The following is a 9000-nucleotide window of genomic DNA, read 5'->3' as shown; positions in this document are numbered from 1 at the left end:
TTAATGCCTGTAAATCAGAGTGTGCTTCTATAAGCTCCACTCTAGGTGCTACACATTAAAGACCATTTGGCTGATCCTGTCTTGACTGTAGCATTCTCAGCTATACATGTACATTTGCTTTAATGACATACAGTTGCTTTTGACAATGACACATTATGTCAAGCTGTAAAGAAATACATAACTTCATATTTTCTAACTAGGAAATATTGTTTAACTTAATTAGTCGGAATTGATTGAAAATACTGTTTGTGTAATGGTTTTTTTTTTTAAGGCAGTTCTTATTTTTTTACTCCAAATTTGAGACATTACTTGGTATCCTGTGTCTTTAATAATGTCCATCCTGAATAGTTTCTGTGTTGCACATATTTCAATAACTGTTCTCAGCAGTGTGCACCATCTTATTTCTGCTTCTGAAAAATGCTGATGCTGATTCTATGTCCTCATTTGTAAATTATTTGTCTTTGACGGACTGTGACGCATAGCAATTTTCCCATATTTCAATAAAACATTTCCACCTGTTTTTAAGCTCAGAGTCAAAAACAAAAACTTTTTTATTGCTGAGGCAGGGAAAGTAAAATATTGGAAAAAATGATGACTCAAGGAGGTTTTTCACTGTACTTTAAATGACATGCATCACTGAGAATAATGAAATAGGAGCATTTGCAACTAAAGCTTAAGGAAACCTACAGGCATTTGTGACTTTATATATCTTTTCATAATTAATTTATTCTAAGGTTCAATGTTTTGTTCAGCTGGCCTTAGAAAGCAGCACGCCAATAAAAATCAGAGAAAATACATCATTTTGGATGAAGGAAGTAGGTCACCATTATTCTCAAAGAGTAGAAACTTGCAGTCATCGCTCTGGGAATACAGCCGCAGCCTCAGCTTCCAGAAAGAAGAAACCTCTGGAGCCATGAGGAAATCCCCCATTAGTTCAGCAGATTCAGCCTGAAAGAGTCACACTTTGACACATTTCCAGTGAAGGAAAAAAACACATTTACCCTCGTTACTGTAACAAGGTTGTTTTTGTGTACTGATATGATATAGACGACATTTGAAGCTGTATCTGTTACAAAAAGTCACATGAAGTAGAGTGAGAACGGAACAAAAGAAAAAAGATAAATCAACAGCTGCAACTGAGAAGAAACTGGTGGTGTGTCAATCTGGAAAAGATACATGTTTAATGTAAACCTACCAGACAGGACACATGGACTATAACCAGTCCACTGAGTCTAGTTATAGTGGGACAGAGACTGAGTGGACTGGTTATATTGGGACAGAGACAGAGTGGACTGGTTATAGTGGGACAGAGACAGAGTGGACTGGTTATATTGGGACAGAGACTGAGTGGACTGGCTATATTGGGACAGAGACTGAGTAGACTGGTTACAGTGGGACAGAGACAGAGTGGACTGGTTATATTGGGACAGAGACTGAGTGGACTGGTTATAGTGGGACAGAGACTGAGTGGACTGGTTATAGTGGGACAGAGACTTAGTGGACTGGTTATAGTGGGGCAGAGACAGAGTGGACTGGTTATAGTTGGACAGAGACTGAGTGGACTGGTTATAGTGGGACAGAGACTGAGTGGACTGGTTATAGTGGGACTATTTTTGTGTTATGAAGCTGTCTCTGAAGGACCCAGAACCTGCTGATTACAGTTTGGAAAAGCTCACATCTTGTGCCCACCTGTTCCTTCACATGTGGCTGCAGTTTTCTCTCATTACTGAAAGAGACAATCATTAAGTAATGTCACGCTGTCGAATGTTTACGCTCTACACATGCACAGTTACTCTCCTGTTCTTATCTGCTCTCACTTCAGATGGTATATTAAAGAACTTAGACATCATAGAAAATGGAAAACGAAGTCATTACTCAAGGACTTAGTGCTAATCAGGGCATAGGCTGTATTCTGCTCAGATGCAACACAATGACAACACACTATAAATATTTTCAGTGTAAATTTACGAATAATTGGTTTGAGCAGACAATTAAAGTCCAAAGTCCAACTTCTCTGATTTCAGCTTCTTCAATGTGAATATTTCTGGTTTCTTTGTTCCTTTATGAGAATAAACTGAATATCTCTTTGGTTTGTGGACAAAACAAGAGATTTGAGGACGTCATCTTGTGTTTTGGGAAACACCGATTGATATTTTTCAACATTTTATTGACCAAACAATGAATGAATTAATCGTTTTCGTAATTAATCGTAATCGTAAATAATCAACAGATTAATCGATAATGAAAATAATCGTTAGTTGCAGCCCTAAATAATACCATTCTCTTAATGCTGTAATCACAAAAAAATTCTCCCAGAACGCATTACAATATACAGTATGACACTGCACAGTAATGTTAGTCATGGTGTTCCACAAGATTCTGTGCTTGGACCACTTTTATTCACAATATACATGCTTCCTTTAGCAAATATCATTAGAAAACATTTGATTAACTTTAAGACACCCAATTAAAAGCCTTAAAGACATAAAAACATTCTCTTAAAAGTTCATTTTTCCCATATCGCATTGCAATATACAGTATGACATCAATAACGTAGAATACTGTTCAGATTTCACTGTAAATTTGCATCTAAGGCTTACAGTGTGGTCAAAAGATGATTTTATAGTGTATAAATGACATGAGAGAGTCACAGTGACATGGCGCTGTAGCTGATTGACTGATATTTTTTCATCCCACAATGCATTACAATATACACTATGACACTCCACAGTAATGTTAGTCATGGTGTTCCACAAGATTCTGTGCTTGGACCACTTTTATTCACATTAAACATGCTTCCTTTAGCAAATATCGTTAGAAAACATTTGATTAACTTTAATTGTTATGCTAAAGACACACAATTAAAAGCCTAAAAGACATAAAAACATTCTCTTAAAAGTTCATTTTTCCCAAATCGCATCGCATTGCAATATACAGTATGACATCAATAACGTAGAATACTGTTCAGATTTCACTGTAAATTTGCATCCAAGGCTTACAGTGTGGTCAAAAGATGATTTTATTGTGTATAAATGACATGATAGAGTCACAGTGACATGGCGCTGTAGCTGATTGACGAATCAAAGACAGTACGAGGGAGCTCTGGTTGTGGAGAATTTGTGTCCTACAGCAACACCATCAATACATCTGAACATCAAGGCGCTGAATTTGAAGAGAAGTTGAAAGCACCGCTCCATCAGAAAGCATTGGCCTCCTTTTTCGGTGCTTGCCGTGTACACTCCTCACTAATGAAAGCAGCGCTGAGCTAACACCTTTCTTCCTCCATGGTTGCTGTGATGTTGACAACATTTTCATCAGGCACTTTGAGCTAACTGTAAGTGTGCATGTGTGATATACAGCTTGTTTGTGACACCAGGGCTGAGCTGTCTTCATGAATGCTTGTGTTCATAGTAAATCATATGATCACCAGTCTCAGTAAATAAGCTGCTAAATTGAAAAGAGGTGACACAGAATTTCGTGGCCTTGATGGTATTTTGTGGTCGGCTCAGTAAATCTGCCTGACTGCAGAGAGTTCAATCTTCCAATCACATAACAAACACTGCATCTCCCTCTTTAGTGTTAATAGGACTGGGTAAACCTCTATACCTTTTCAGTATCAACCAGTAGCACTGAGTATTAAAAACTGATTCTACATGTTCTTTGATCAGATATTTACTGATAAAAATAAGAAAACTTAAAAATGATTTTGACTGTATTTTTGATTAATGATTACAGTCAGTCTCCACAATAAAGGTCGCCTTGTTTCACCATTTAGATGCTTCTGGAGTCCATGAAAGTGCCGGAGCACGACTTCTTCATGACGTCAAGACGTAAAAACTGTGCAGCATGGAGCCCTGCTGTCAGCTTTTCTCTAAAGTTTTGGCTTTTCCAGAAGTTTCCATGTCCAATTTAATGCATCAACTCTTTTTCGGCACAGGTAAAAAACACCTTGACCAAGTGTAGTCACATGATTTTACTTTTTTTGCAGAGATTTTTCTAACTTTGCTGCGTGCTTTCAGCATTTTTAATGCAATCTTTTGTGTTTACTGTGTTTTTTTTGTAATTTCTGTGTTTTTATCTGTGTTCTTTGTAATTTCTTTGTGTGTTTTTATCTGTGTTCTTTATGTGTTTTTGTGTGTTTTTTTGTAAAAAAAAGTTTAATGTTTTTTGTGTGTTTTGTAATTTTGTGTGTGTTTTATGTGTGTTTTTTGTATTTTTTTTGTGGGTTTTTGTTCAAAATGTTGATCCAGTAAGCCAAAATGAAAAAAAAAATCAGGTCATAGGTGAGGTTGTGCTGAAAACAATGAGACAAACACGTCATGGTAAAGATTTTTGAGTGGTTTATACAGGGAGAATGAATAGGAGTCCAAAACCGTCAAAATAGCCCCAAACTCCAGAGTTAAGGGGCAACAGTAGGAAATTTTTGATTTACATTATACGTACATTGTAAAACTTTTCAGTGTAAATTAACAGAAAATTCCTGGAAATAATCTCTTTAGTTACATGTTTTTCTCTATCTCTGTGACACAAACAAACGTTTTTCTCCCTAAAAACATTGCACACATTGCATGTATGTGCATTATCGTATATATTGGATATACTGGTATCATATGCAACTAGAAGATCTAAGTAATGCATTGGTACCAACCAAGTCATGATATCTTGTTGGGAATAGAGTTGAATTAGCTACCAAAATTCGGCTATATTTAAGTGAAAACCTGACATGTCGTTTTCCCAAGAGGTTCCTTGAACTCTCTCTTCAACATATCTGAATGGAAATGGTCTCCCGCTTACAGGTATTAAATTCCATGACATGCAAACTTTTTTAGGGTCACCAATTAACCTTACTTGCATGTCTTTGGACTGTGGGAGGAAGCCGGAGGAAGTCTTGTGGATTCAATTAGCCCTATTTTATTAATGTGCAATGATGTTATTCCCCACTGTAGCCATTTCATTGCAGTGAGGGCATTTCCTGAAACTTGATCTCACTGTATAAAATGACCTGCTTTGACCTCTAGGATAATCACAGCCTCATGAAGCACAAACTAGAGACTTACAGCATTGAGAGGACTTATGGCTGTCCTGGGTATAATGACAATAATGGGGTTCTGGATTCGGAGAGCCGAAAAAAAATTGCAGAAATCTCCCAAATGACAATAGTTTTTGAAACCAAATCAGGTATTCTGTGGGTATTTTGGACTATTTTTATCCATGCTCAACCCTAAAATGCAAATAATGTAATTATTTGATAAATTTGTCAATGTTGGCCAAGGATGACTTCAGTTCCCCAGCTTTGATTATGATGGACGCATCTATCATGAATCCTTTTTTTCATCTTTTCATCTGACCGAACTTAATGGAATGCCCTGCTTAGCCTGCTGCCCCCGTGACACGGCCGAGAGCGGATGAGAATGGATGGATGGATGGATGGATGGATGGATCTTTTGTTATTTGTCTAGTGTTGTCTTTAAGAATGCTCAAAAATGTTAAACAATACAGATTGTTATATTTTAGAGATTTAAGATGATCTGTAGCTCTTTTGTTCAGATAGTAAAGGGAACTGTATTGATGATCTCTAAATGATGCTTTATGGTTTTGTGTTGGTTTTTAAAAAAAACAATTTCTTGTTTATTAGATCCTCCAACAGCACATCATTTGTTGCTTTAATGTTAAAATAAATGGACTGAATTTGACCTTCTTTGTTGTTTCAAGCAAATAACTAACAAGAAACTTTCTCAAAGACTCTCTCAGGTCCCAGCAGCTGCGCAGTAAACTTTGGACCTTTGGATCATCTCCCACTTTGGGAATTAGTGTCTAAGTCTCCAGGCAGATGTGAACATGTTTGTGGGCCAACAGGCGACTCAATGTTGTTTAATTCATTCTGCTTGGGTTAGATAGGATTCACAGAATTGGTGTATAATTTACAAGTTCTGGACCCCGGTAGCAGAAACACCAACTGTGAAATCCTCTTTTATGAGCTTTCCGAAAAATGCATCTCAACAAGTCGAGTAATGAATTGACCTTGAATGCTCCAGAAGATGCATTTGTCCATTAAATAGAGTGCTTACTTGTCTAATTGTGGGAAACTGGTTTGGTTTGTGGCCCAGTTTCAATCAGCAGCAGGCCAGTGGAAGGACCAACTCCGCCCAGCTGCTTTGCCCCAACAAGAACCTTGAAATGAGCACATGCAGAATCCTCCCACAGCTGACTGTCATTACTCTCGCAATCCCCAATTAGCCTGATCGCAAAAAATTGTGGTTCATTAGGATTCGAAGCCGCCAGTTGAACCGTTGATCAAATTAGCCGAGCGGCTTTGAGCATGAATCAAAATAGTCATGCGACGGCTCCCACACATGATGAGCGGAGGAGGCGGTTCAAAGCTGTTAACCCAAAAACATATGGAGGTGCTTAGGATTCTCTGACGGCTCACATTTCTTTCTCGTTCACACTGTGTATCTGAAGGCAGTCTTAAATAACAGCTGGGGCCGACTGGCATGGAAGTGTAGCCTACACCTGCACACACACTCTCCTTTTCGTTTCCTCACAATCACAAGCACTCCATCAGGCACAAAGCTACTCATCAAGCTAAAGAGGAGTTCCAGATGGGGACATTATCAGGACTATTTGTTCATCTAAACACACTAAAAGATGAGGGAGTGGGGAAAACACTTTTGTTGAAAATAACGAATAAACAAGCGAAGTGGGGAGAGAGGGGGAATAGAACCCAGGTGCTTCACTAATCTAGACCAAACATTGCTAAGAGCTCCCGGTTATTTGACCGGGCACGGAGCTGTTTCATCCTCCTCGAGATTTGCGTTAATGTGCAAAGGCGGCATTTCTTGGAAGCACATATGAGTGTCAGTCCCACACTGTCAAAACAAACAGACTGGGTCAGTATGGTGAAATTCTTTTTGGGGTCAGTGTGGTGTCAGTTATGTAAGTGAGGCTCAGAGCATTCTGTATCTGAAGGTTACATTGAAACAAATAGCACATTTTCTTTGTGGTGATGTTGAGATTCTGCTAGATTTTATTAAAGCATATCTTTTTTTTACTGTTCAAAATATTTTTTTATTGGCAATGCTGGTGGTTGGGCTCTTTGGACCACAGTCTCCAAAGGAAAAAGTCTAAGGATATGGTATAGTGGTTTGGTTTACATGTTCCGCTTATAGGATTAATTTTTATAGCTTTGTTCGTCCTCTGACGTTTTGCCTACACTGTTAAACTTTTAAGTGTATATTTCTAGTGAATAACTTTACAGTTTCATACTATAATTTAGAAATACAGTGTAATAATAGAAATAGATTTGCAGAATAAGTCTGTATTCTTGTAAATTTACAACACAATAATGTTCATTGTTTTGTCATTGAATGTTAGTCATGGTGTTCCACAAGGTTCTGTGTTTGGCCCAATTTTATTCACATTATACATGCTTCCTTTAGCAAATATGACAAAAAAATAATGACAATGCCTTGAAGTGCTATAATCACTTTTTTCCCTCCCAGATTGCATTGCAATATACAGTATTACACTGTATGACATCAATACAGTATGGTGGAAACAGCTCACCAGTAGGCCTATCTACTGGCCTATTCACTAAATAGCACTAATGATAAAATTGAATAATCATTTAGCATGCCCTCCTTTACTTCCCCTCATCCCTCATTCCCCATACATCAGACAAGTTTTAGGTGTAAGAACATGTTCTGACAGCAGAGGAGTGAAAATCAAACTTGCCCTCAAGCAGGGCTAATAGTTAATGATCCAATGAAGGGTTGATGTAGTTGAGTCTACAAAGTAATACAAGTTTCTCCTTGAGGATGAGTCAAAAAGGTATGTAACTTCCAGTGAGATGTGTAAGAGGAATACTTTGTGTGTTTGATGCAAACAGACAAAACACTGTCAGGTCTTTCTGAAGAGCAGTTAAATAAGAGCAGAAATCAGCAGCCACTGGTAGAATAAACTGTTAGCTTAGCATCAAAATGTGTGCAGGTTTAAACATGAATCAGTGTTAAGGTCACAATAATGCCTATACCAAGCTGGGATTCAGCAAAGCATTAACATACTAAAAGTAGTTAATAGCACAGTGTGAACTGATCAGCTGTAGACAAATTACAGTTAAAACTTGGTCAAGCTCACCACTTTGTAGACTGCAAAGAGACCAAAGAAATACAAAATATTAAGAGGTTCAGTAAGGATCCAGGTTCAGTATATATTCTCTTCAATATCCAAGTTCTCCCATCATGCAACACAGTGGGGCCATAGACCAAATGCAATCATGAGTCATGTGAGTAATGTCATCATGAGTACTGTAAAACGTTTCAGTGTAAATTTACAGTAAATTGATGTAAATAATGACATTATCTTAAAGTGCTGCAATCACTAACAATGTTTTTTCTCCTAGATTGCATTGCAATAAACAGTATGACACCGCACGGTAATGTTGGTCATGGTGTTCCACAAGGTTCTGTGCTTGGACCACTTTTATTCACACTATACATGCTTCTTTTAAGAAGTATGACTGAAAAATAATGGCTGTAAGTGCTGTAATCAAATATTTTATTCTCCCAGATTGCATTGCAATATACAGTATGACACTGTATGACATCAATGCAGTAGAATATTGTTCAGATTTCACTGTTTTTAATTCTGCCATGTAGTTATATTGTGTGACTAATCTGGCCTTTGATAAAATATGTTTCCGTAAGCCTTCTAATTACTGGCTCAGCGGTTGAGGTGAAATTGGGGCTCATGGGATAATGTAGGCAAACAGCATATGAGACCCACATGGACACATCGGACAGGAAGGGTTTTAATGTTGATCCATAAATGGACTGCAGCACTCTGCTTAACATGCCTATCTGCTTTAACTAGTATTACTGTGATTATATATAACTTGATTATCTTGGACTGACACTTTTCTTAATCAACATTAGTGTTTGCTGCATGTGTTGATACACTTTGTCAATCCTGACTTGTAATTACCACCAGGAGGTTGACATA

Source organism: Centropristis striata, chromosome 24, assembly GCF_030273125.1.
Source record: "Centropristis striata isolate RG_2023a ecotype Rhode Island chromosome 24, C.striata_1.0, whole genome shotgun sequence".
In the NCBI taxonomy this organism is placed as follows: Eukaryota; Metazoa; Chordata; class Actinopteri; order Perciformes; family Serranidae; genus Centropristis; species Centropristis striata.
This window is presented reverse-complemented; position numbering follows the sequence as displayed.